This window comes from Pseudorca crassidens, chromosome 3, assembly GCF_039906515.1.
Source record: "Pseudorca crassidens isolate mPseCra1 chromosome 3, mPseCra1.hap1, whole genome shotgun sequence".
In the NCBI taxonomy this organism is placed as follows: Eukaryota; Metazoa; Chordata; class Mammalia; order Artiodactyla; family Delphinidae; genus Pseudorca; species Pseudorca crassidens.
Window position 1 is genome coordinate 49,714,088 of NC_090298.1, and position 11,587 is coordinate 49,725,674.

The following is an 11,587-nucleotide window of genomic DNA, read 5'->3' on the forward strand; positions in this document are numbered from 1 at the left end:
AAATTCAGAAAATTTTTACTTCATGAAGTGTTTTACTTCACCAGTCAGATACAGATGAAGACATGAATATACTAACCTTTTATTTATCTGTTATTTTAGCACACTTTTGCTATTTTATGAAGCAAAGCATTGCAAGTTGACTTAAAAATTAAAAAAAAAATTTTAAACTATATTTAAAGGTTACTTTCCATTTACAGTTATTACAAAATATTGGCTATATTCCTTGTGTTGTACAATACATCCTTGAGTCTATCTTACACCCAATAGTTTGTACCTCCCACTCCCACTGCTATATTGCCCCTGCCCTCACTGGTAACTACTAGCTTGTTGTCTATATCTATGAGTCTGCTTCTTTTTTGTTATATTCACTAGTTTGTTGTATTTTTTAGTTCCACATATAAGTGATATCATACAGTTTTTGTCTTTCTCTGTCTATTTCACTTAACATAACGCCCTTCAAATCCATCCATGTTGCTGCAAATGGCAAAATTTCATTCTTTTTTATGGCTGAGTAGTATTCCAGTGTATATATCACATCTTCTTTATTCATTCATCTGTAGATGGACACTTAGGTTGTTTCCATATCTTGGCAATTGTAAATAATGCTGCTATGAACATTAGGGGGCATGTATCTTTTCTTTAACATCTTTATTGGAGTATAATTCTTCACAATGGTGTGTTAGTTTCTGCCATATAACAAGGTGAATCAGCTATACATATACATATATCCCCATTTCCATGTATCTTTTTGAATTAGTGTTTTTGATTTTTTTTGATGTATACCCAGGAGTGGAATTGCTGGGTCATATGGTAGTTCTATTTTTAGTTTATTGAGAAACCTCCATACTGTTTTCCACAGTGGCTGCACCAATTTACATTCCCACCAACAGTATATGAGAGTTCCCTTTTCTCCACATCCTTGCCGACATTTGTTATTTGTGTTCTTTTTGTTGGTAGTCATTCTGACCGTTGTGAGATGATAGCTCATTGTGGGTTTGATTTGCATTTCCCTGATGATTAGCAACGTTGAGTATCTTTTCATGTGCCTGTTGGCCATCTGCATTTCCTCTTCGGAAAAATGTCTATTCAATTCTTCTGCCCATTTTTAAATCAGGTTGCTTGTTTTTTTGACATTGAGTTGTATGAGCTATTTATATATGTTGACTATTAATCCCTTATCAGTCATATCATTTGCAAAATATTTTCTCCTATTCAGTAGGTTGTCTTTTCATTTTGTTGATGGTTTCCTTGCTGTGCAAAAGCTTTTAAGTTTAATTAGGTCCCATTTGTTTATTTTTGCTTGTGGTTCCTTTACCTTAGGAGACAGATCCAAAAAAATATTGCTATGACTTATGTAAAAGAGTGTTCTGCCTATGTTTTCCTCCAGGAGTTTTATACTATCCAGTCTTACATTTAGGTCTTTAATCCATTTTGAGTTTATTTTTGTATATGTTGTTAGAGAATGTTCTAATTTCATTCTTTTACATGTATCTGTCCAGTTTTTCCAGCACCACTTCTTGAAGAGACTGTCTTTTCTCCATTGTATTTTTTTGACCATAAGTTCATGGGTTTATCTCTGGGCTTCCTATCCTGTTCCATTGATCTATGTGTCTGTTTTTGTGCCAGTACCATACTGTTTTGATGACTGTAGCTTTGTAGTATAGTCTGAAGTCATGGAGCCTGATTCCTCCAGCTATGTTCTTCTTTCTCAAGATTGTTTTGACTATTCAGGGTCTTTGTGTTTCCGTACAATTTTTTAAATTATTTGTCCTAGTTCTGTGAAAAATGCCATTGGTATTTTGATGGGGATTGCATTGTATCAGTAGATTGCCTTGGGCAGTATATTAATTTTAACAACATTGATTCTTCCAATCCAAAACATGGTACAAACATCTGTTTGTGTTGTCTTCAGTTTCTTTCATCAGTGTCTTATAGTTTTCAGAGTATAGTCAACAAGACAGTTTCTTAAAGGTCACTTGCAGTGTAGAATATGAGAACATGTCAGTGAATTTTTGTCCTCTGTAACTTAAAATCCATTGGTCCATCTTGCACTTTGAATGGCTCTTTTATCCACATAGGATTTTGTAGCATCATGCATTGATCATTTGGAAAACATTAGGTCACTAAATAATGCAGCTCTTCCAAATGTTGACACATTTTGTTACACAATATTTAAAAAAATCACAATTATTTATTGTGATTACTACCCATCTCCTCAGAAAAGGCTTTATATATCTGAAATTTGTCAGGGTCATACTGGTGGGTACAAATTTTCCAAAATTCTAATTTTTGCTTGAGAGCTCAAATTTTTATTGTTAATAACAAATACTGTCAATTTTCCTTGAAGTGACAGGCTCACTTGATTTGTTGTTGAGAAATGTCCACCAACCAGTTTCTTTGTCATTCTTTAAAGTAAAGATGGTGTTCCATGAAGAAAGAAGCTAGTTCAGCTTGAAACTCAATCACACAAGTACTTTTCCTTGAGACAACCTCATGATAGCAGAAGTGCTTTATATGCACTTCTTATTTTGACACAAAGCTTATTAAAAAGGTGTACTCAGGGTTGGGAGTTAATAAAATTGCTATTTTTAACTGATTCATCAAGGAGATTTTTAAGTGGAACTGACATTTTTAAAAAACTGTGAGTGCATGCTGGTGAAGAATAATATGACCACTGGTACAGTTTTGTGCCCCTGCCTTGGTTTGTGTTAAAATGCCAGCAGTTTTACCCCCACCATTGCTTTTGCAAATGTCAAAAACAGTGAAGAAGGCAAATGATGTCTTAGTATTATTATGAAAACAGTTTCAGGCTCACGGACCATCTGACAGGTTCTCAGGGACCCAGACCCAGCTCCCAGAGCCTAGCCCCCTCAGGCAGCAGGAACACCCCCTTCAGCCTGTCCTTCTGCAGCAGGAAAGGTACATTTTCCTCCTGCCATGTCCTCTCTCCTCGCCTCCCTTGGAAACAGGCCCAGCTGAACTTTAACAGTTTAACCAGCTCTGTCCTGTTCTTTCTTGACCCTGCATCAGGCCAGCGCTGTCTGTTAAATCAGGGAGCTCTCCTTCCTTTTCTTTTTTCTTTCCTTCGGGAGTTTGTATTAGTGTGCCAGGGCTACTGTAACACAGCACTACAAACTGAGTGGCTCAAACAACAGGGATTTATTTTCTCCCAGTTTGGAGTGTTTGCCCTCCCTCAGGTGGTATGCAGAAGTCTTGTAATCATGGTTCTTGCTTGGGCCTCTTAATGACAAACAAAAGGGAAGGACCCAGTTATCAAAACATCTAGAGAAGTCAGGATCCTTCAGTGCTTAAGGACAACAGACCTCAAGATACCAAGTGGTCCCAAAGAGATGATAGGAAAGATCTCCCAGAACCTATGTCTCAGATAAAAGTGAAGGTTATTAGGGCCAATCAATTTCTCTCTCTCTTTGGGTAAGTTTCTGTTTCTTCTTCCCTATGGTATGGATGGTTAAGATGATGTTCTGTGTGTGGGAAAAGGGGTTTTTGCCTTTTCTTTCGGTCTTCCTTTCCTTCATATGAGCTTGGTTCAGAATAACCTGTTTTTGAGCTGTGAGTGAGACTTCTTATCTGAGAACCATGACATCAAGAAAATCTCGACTTCTCCTTGTCTTCTTTTAAGTTACCTGCAGTCCCCAAAGGACCAGGCTATTTCAAGGGGGATCCTGACACTGGCTAAAATAATTAGCAGTGTGCATCAATCTATTCAACGTCTTAGAGACTAGCGTCAGAGTTCAGAGGAAGGAGCATCTCTGGAGAATGGGGTAATACCTTGGAGGCGGTGACCCAGTGCTGACCATGGAGGGGGTAGTCTGGATGTGAGAGGCTGGAGGGGAGGTGGCCCTACTCAGATATCCACCGACTCTTTAGCAAGCGTGCAGCTGGCAAGGAATTGTTAACTACCACATTCTTTTCACAGCCCTGGTGTTTAGGACAGCTGGGTCCTGGTGCTGCTGAGGTTATAGAAAAGGAAGAGAATGGGTTCTACCAAGTACTAGGCACGTTGGTCCCATAACTTCCTTCAAAGGTTTCTACACCAGCTCTGACACTTACTAGCTCTGTGACCTGGGTACCTTTCTTAACCATTTTATGCCACAGTTTTGTCTATAAAATGGGCATTATGCTGACTTCCCAGGGTGGTGAGGATTAAATAGGTGAGCACATGGAAGTACCTGTTTAGCACAGAGTAAGCAATCAATAAAATATAAACCTATTATTATTATTAATTTCACTTCATTGAATCCTCTCATAACACAAAGAGATGGAAGTGATTACCTCTTTTAAGGCATCATTTCACAAAGATAAAACCATGAGTCTTGTGCAAATATGAAATGAACATATATCAAAGATTTCATTTATCTCATTAATTAATGAAAGAATCATTAAGATGTTAAAACTAGTTCAGAGGGCATTTGAGAAGCTAGGTATTCTGTAGGCAATGTTAGGATAAGATTGCTAGATAAGATACAAAATTGAGTACTGTCCACCAGGGCCAAAACCCATAATCTTTGTGGTTACACCTTACACTGGATAGAAATTATCTGCGTCCTGTAGGGTAGGAAAAAGTTTTCCTTGACCCTCTTCTAAGAGACTCTAGTCCCTGGCTGGTTCTGAAAATTAAACTGACAAAGACAGTAACAGGAGAAAAGCATACAACTTTAATTTTTATGTGTACATGGGATCCTTCACAAGAGAATGAAGACCCAAAGAAGTGACCAGGCAGTTTTTATACCTTTTAGAGAAAGAAACAATAAATTTGTGAAGAATGGCAAGACAGTCGGGTTTGGGCAAGAGGTAGTAAATGGTGAAGAAGTAACAAGGAAGGTAAGAGTGAGTTTAACAAGGTTTGTTTGTACAGATTTCTCGGCCCCTAACTCTCTGTCTCTGGTGATAAGAATGTCTTCCTTCCTCTTGGTTCAGGGAGGTACCTTCAACATGAGAGTTTTATGACCTGTTTAAGGCAGGAAGGGAAAGGTCAGAGTGAACTTCCTGCTTCTGCTGTTTTCTCAAACTCATTCAGCTTGAGATACTCGATACGGTAAGGTGCCATATTTTGGGGTAGTGTGTCCTGAACCCCATCAGTTCCTACTGGACAAAAACTTGCCAGTTAAACTCTGCTCCTACAGAGCAGAAAAATACCCTAGACAATGGAAAGGCCAATACAAAACTGCACTGAAAGTATACCCGTTAATCCCTTTTGCCTGTTTTGAAATTTTGGATAAATTTTCTGATAACTCCAAGCTATGAATAGGGAAATCGTGTCTCAAAGAGGCTAAATAACTTATGCAAAGTTATACAGCTAGAAATGGCAGAGCAAGAATTCAAATATACGTAGTCCATGTTCTGTTCACTAAACCTGTTAACCTCCACTCAGTTACAATTCATTCTTGAAGGAGATGGCTAGAGTGCTCTATCCAAGGAATTCCTGGTCTCCTGTGAGGTGGGAGGGAGCAGAGAAGAGTTAAAAAAGGAACAAAACTTCAGAATTCCCAGGACACAGAGCGTTGCCAATCTGTCCACCACTAGCAAAAATATAAAAAATATACTTCCTCTTTTCTCCTCTGCTTTTTAAAATTTACCACGAGATGAAATACATTTAAGGTCACTGTGTGGGTCCAGGTATGTGCAAAATCATTTATAGGCTCTGATGTTACTCCGGATTAGAAGTAAATAAATTTGTTACTAATTTAATAACTCAATATAAATTCTTCTTACACTCTGTTAATACAATTACTTTCGAATGGGAGTGACAATTTTTTATTTTATGTAGAAATGAAAGATTTTCTAATTTTCATAAGTACCCCTTTCATGGGTTGTTATTAGCAAGAATAAAATGTAACTCCATAAGATAAGTTTGAAATGGAGGCAGCTGGTTGCTTTGTATTCCCTTTTAACTTTGTCAGAATTTGTCAAAACATGATGTAAGGCAGAAATGCATGGTGTAGGTGAACCAGAGTAGGATTATTTATAAACAGAAACTTGAGCCAAATGCAGCAGTAAACTAAAAAATAGAACAAATTACATTAATCGGCTTTTAAAAATAGGGAAAAATAGTTTTTTTGTTAAAAAAAACTAACAAGCCAGTTTAAGCCAGATTTGAATAGTATTGGGGTACAAAACTTGTCATTAGTAATTGGCATCTGAAAATATCTTAGGGAGGGTATTGTCTTAATTTAGGAAAACCTTTGTAAGCCACTTAAGGAAGGAAGGTATGCCTGGAGGTATGGACTGGAAGAAGTAGGATCTTCACAGGACTTGGAGCCTGTGGAAGAGGTGGACCAAGAGATCTTCCCAGTGGAGGAGTGGGCAAGTCTTTTTAAGAACAGGGATTTTTAGTATTCACTTCATTTAATTTTTTTAACATCTTCGTTGGAGTATAATTGCTTTACAATGGTGTGTTAGTTTCTGCTTTATAACAAAGTGAATCAGCTATACATAAACATATATCCCCATATCTCCTCCCTCTTGTGTGTCCCTCCCACCCTCCCTATCCCACCCCTCTAGGTGGTCACAAAGCACCAAGCTGATCTCCCTGTGCTATGCGGCTGCTTCCCACTAGCTATCTATTTTACATTTGGTAGTGTTTGTATGTCCATGCCAGTCTCTCACTTGGTCCCAGCTTACCCTTCCCCCTCCCCGTGTCCTCCAGTCCATTCTCTACTTCTGAGTCTTTATTCCTGTCCTGCCCCTTTACTATTCACTTTAAAATTATGTGTTTGCTTTGCCACATTGCAAACTCTTCTGAACTCCTGCAACCTTAGTGTGCATGTGCTAAAGATGGGTGAGTGGCGTTTGGTTTTATTTTGGTATGGTGGTGGCAGTGTCAAAGTCACTGGGGGATTCAAGAGAAAATGATTAATTTCCAAGAAAACAGCCATGAGAGGGAGCCCCATAAGAGGTGGCGAGTGTCTAGGGAACAGAACTTGAGGGCTGGTGGTGACCTTGGGAATGCAGCTCCTGGAGGGTGCGGTGTGTGGAAGAGGGGACGTGAATTAATGTGTTTTAAATACCAAAGGACAGGATGAGGTCTCTGGCTTGAGAATTATACTGTGCATAAAACAAAGGCAGAATATTAAAATATCCTCTGGACCAAACTCCTATGTCCCTGATTTCCCTCACCTGCAGCCCATAAAGGATTGGGTTAAAGAAGCTTTGGTTAAGAAGCCTCAGCCCTGACCTGAGTGGACTGTAATCAAGCGTTGTTCCTTGTATTTGATGCTCTAAAGGATGGTCCTCTGGGCTAATGATTACAATCTGGTGTGGCTCCGTGCTTCTCTTTCAGTTAGTACCATGAAACATGTGAGGACTGTTCTAGGTGCAAAAGAAGATACCTCCTGCCCCGAGAGCTTGCAAGCTGAGGGAGGGCGTGGCCATAACCGGTGGCCGGGGGCTGGTATCCACTCAACCACCCACCAGGCTTCCACCCATAACCGTTGAAGGAACCCGGGAGAAAACCCAGTGTCACAGTGGAGGTTCCACTGGATCAAGGTCTAGCCCTCCTTCAATGAGCCTCTAATCTGGTTGCGAAGTCAGATTTCCTTCACTCAGATAAAATTCTTTTCTAATTCTCAACATAAACTGCTCTTTTCCGCCTCTGAGAGCTATGGTTGTAAACCTGTGATTAACTTGCAGAAGCAGGTTCCCTGCAATTTGTAAGATCACTTTCTCAGGGGAGCTGGTGTTTCTTACGTGGATGTGCTGTGACCAGAAGTGAGGTGTTTTGCAAGGAATTTCTCAATAAAGTCAGACATGAATGATTTCCTGCAGTCGCCACCGTCCCAGCTTTTCTGAACGTCTTCACCTTTGAGAGATTCCGAGGCCTTCTTAGTTGTGGCCCCGGTGCCCAGAGAGAAGGAAGGAGAGCTGCACACACCACCAGGGCTCTGGCTGCCGCTCCGTAACTCCCTGGACACAGGAGCTGCTTGGTGCCCACAGTTGCTTGAGCTAGAGAATCACCCTCATATTTCTGAACAGAAGCAGAGGTTAGGACTTCTGAAACTTGCACCCCAGAGGCTCGTGAACACGCCACTGACCCCCAAACTTCCCTTTTCTTAGCTTCTGATTCTTTTCAGCCTTGGGGCCTGGCCCCCTCAGGCAGCAGGAACACCCCCTTCAGCCTGTCCTTCTGCAGCAGGAAAGGTACATTTTCCTCCTGCCATGTCCTCTCTCCTCGCCTCCCTTGGAAACAGGCCCAGCTGAACTTTAACAGTTTAACCAGCTCTGTCCTGTTCTTTCTTGACCCTGCATCAGGCCAGCGCTGTCTGTTAAATCAGGGAGCTCTCCTTCCTTTTCTTTTTTCTTTCCTTCGGGAGTCTGTATTAGTGTGCCAGGGCTGCTGTAACACAGCACTACAAACTGAGTGGCTCAAGCAACAGGGATTTATTTTCTCACAGTTCTGGTGGCCAGTGTCTGAGGTCCAGGTGTCAGCAGGGCCAAGCTCCCTCTGAACACGCCAGGGAAAGACTCCTCCAGGCCTCCCTCTTCACTTCTGGTAGTTCCTCAGCCTGTGGCAGCGTAACTCCAATCTACAGTATCTTCACGTGATGTTCTCTCATGTGTGTCTGTGTCCAAACCTCCCCGTTTTATGAGGACACTTGTCACATTGCATTAGGGGTTCACTCTATTCCAGGAAGATCTTGTCTTCAATTACATCTGCAATGACCCTTTTTCCAAATAAGGTTATGTTTTGAGGTCCTGGGCATTAGGACATCAGCATATGAATTTTGGGGGAACACAAGTCAGCCCATAACAGATCTATATAGGGTTTTTTCCCCTAACACACCTCATCCAGTTTGGTCCTTTGGGATCCCCAGTAGTTAGAGATATGCGAGAAGTCAGTTAATTCTGGGAGCACATAAAGCATCTTTTTTTGTTGTTGTTGTTTGTTTGTTTTTGGTTTTTTTCTTTGTGGTACGCGGGCCTCTCACTGTTGTGGCCTCTCCCGTTGCGGAGCACAGGCTCCGGATGCGCAAGCTCAGCGGCCATGGCTCACGGGCCCAGCCGCTCCGCGACATGTGGGATCTTCCTGGACCAGGGCACGAACCCGTGTCCCCTGCATTGGCAGGCGGACTCTCAACCACTGCGCCACCAGGGAAGCCCAGCATCTGTTTTTTGAGCAAATGCAGCTCACTCCCCCTCTGAGCAGGCTGCTTCCTTCCAGAGGCACCATCTGATAGAAAAACATTGAACCCAGGCCTGTGCTGATGCAGGGCTGCCTGATGGCTTTTCTTCATTAGGCTGTCCCCTCACCGGGGCTTAAGCCCTAAGGACCAGATCTGAGTGTGTTCCCTCATGACACAGGCCGAACTTGTCACCTTGAAATGTTCCTGAAATGCTTGAGGTTTTCCATACTGCCCCTGGGTATTAGGTTCTTCTTGCTGCTCTAACAAATTACTTTGTAACGAATGGCTTGAAACAGCAGAAATTCATTCTCTTACAGCTCTGCAGTTCAGAAACCCAATCACTCTCACTGGGCTATGGGTCAGGGGATTGGAGGGCTGGGTCCTTCTTCAGGCCCCAGAGAAGAATCCATTTCCTTACCTTTTTGGGCTTCTGGAGGCTACCTGGGCTCACAACCCCTTCCTTTTTTTTTTTTTTTTTTTTGAAATTGGAGTATAGTTGCTTTACAATGCTGTGTTAGTTTCTACTGTACAGCCAAGAGAATCAGCCATATGTATACGTATATCCCCTCTTTTTTTGGATTTCCTTCCCGTTTAGGTCACCACAGAGCACTATGTAGAGTTCCCTGTGCTGTACAGCAGGTCCTCATTAATTATCTATTTTATACATATTGGCGTATATATTGTCAATCCCAATCTCCCCATTCATCCCTCCCCCAGCCACAACCCCTTCTTTACATCATTCTGATCTCTTGTTTCTTTTCGTGACAACTCCTACTTCAGTGTCAAATCTCCCTCTGCCTCCCTTTCATTCAAACACATGATTCAGTTTGGGACACACCGGATAATGCTGGACGTTTTCCCTATCTCAATATCCTTAGTTTAATCACATCCGCGCATTCTCTTTTGTCCTCTGGGGTAACATTCACAGGTTCTGGGGCTCTGGATGTGGACGGCTTTGGGGCTGTTATTCAACCCATTGCGCCATGTTTAAAAAACAGGCACAGTGATACCTATTTTTCGAGTTTGCCTGGCCTGACTTCTAAGAGCTTCACTTTCTTCTTAAGGAAGTTCCTTTCTTCCTCCAGCTTCATTTCTTTGTCCTCCTTAATTTGCTTTTGCTCCCCCACTGCTCTTTTCGAATTATAAAATCCCAGTTCCTTGAGTCTGTGGGCAAACTGATGCCCTAGAGATGGGTTAGGCTGGGCAGAGGTTATTTGCAATTTTTTATAACATAACTGTGACTACAGTTTGAAGTCAAACAAAAGGGAAAAAAAAAACTCATTAGTTTTCTGACTAGTGTTCAGTTTCCCCCGAATTTCTCCTTAGAGGTTTACTAGTACTTACCTGGCCTTCATAGCCTTCAGTTCTGATTGGGGAAGAGCCTATTAGGTGTGGGGATGGTGGAAGGAGCCGACTGAAGACTAGTGAATTGCTCATGTAGTGATGCTGACGTGGAGACTTAGCATTGTGGCGGCACCAGTTTTCACTACTCTGGCCTTTTGTCCAGGCAGACAGCAGCATTGATCTGGGTACAGTTTTGCCTAGTAGGTGGGGCAGAAGGACGAAGGAAAAGGACAGTGGAGTGTGCTGGGGACAGTTCTACCCTGGCTGGGGAGAAAAATTTATTTAATGAATGTATTTGACTACATGATACTAAGTGCTTTATGTTTGATTCTCACAGAACTTACTTAACAGGGTTGTTATCCTCATTTTAGACAGGGGGAAAGCGGGGTGCAGAGAGGTTAAACAATTTGCCCAAGGCCCGAGGCAACCCAACACTGGAGCCTACCTGGGCTCTTTGGTGGGGCTAATGGCGGACTCTGGGAGGGCTCACACCAAGGAGTACTTCCTGGAACTTCTGCTGCCAGTGTCCTTGTCCCCCCGGTGAGCCACAGCCACCCCCCACCTCTGCAGGATACCCTCCAACACTAGCAGGTAGGTCTGGTTCAGTCTGCCCTGGGGTCACTGCTCCTTCCCCTGGGTCCCGATGCGCACACTACTTTGTGTGTGCCCTCCAAGAGTGGAGTCTCTGTTTCCCCCAGTCCTTTCGAAGTCCCGCAATCAAATTCCACTAGGCTTCAAAGTCTGATTCTCTAGGAATTCCTTCTCCCGTTGCCGGACCCCCAGGGTAGGAAGCCTTATGCGGGGCTCAGAACCTTCACTCCAGTGGGTGGACTTCTGTGGTATAAGTGTTCTCCAGTCTGTGAGTCACCCACCCAGCAGTTATGGGATTTGATTTTACTGTAATTGTGCCCCTCCTACCATCTCGTTGTGGCTTCTCCTTTGTCTTTGGATGTGGGGTATCCTTTTTGGTGGGTTTCAGTGTCCTCCTGTTGGTGACTGTCCAGCAGCTAGTTGTGATTCTGGTGTTCTCGCAAGAGGGAGTGAGAGCACGTCCTTCTACTCCGCCATCTTGGTTCAGGGCTGAAAATCTGAGTAATTTTTGA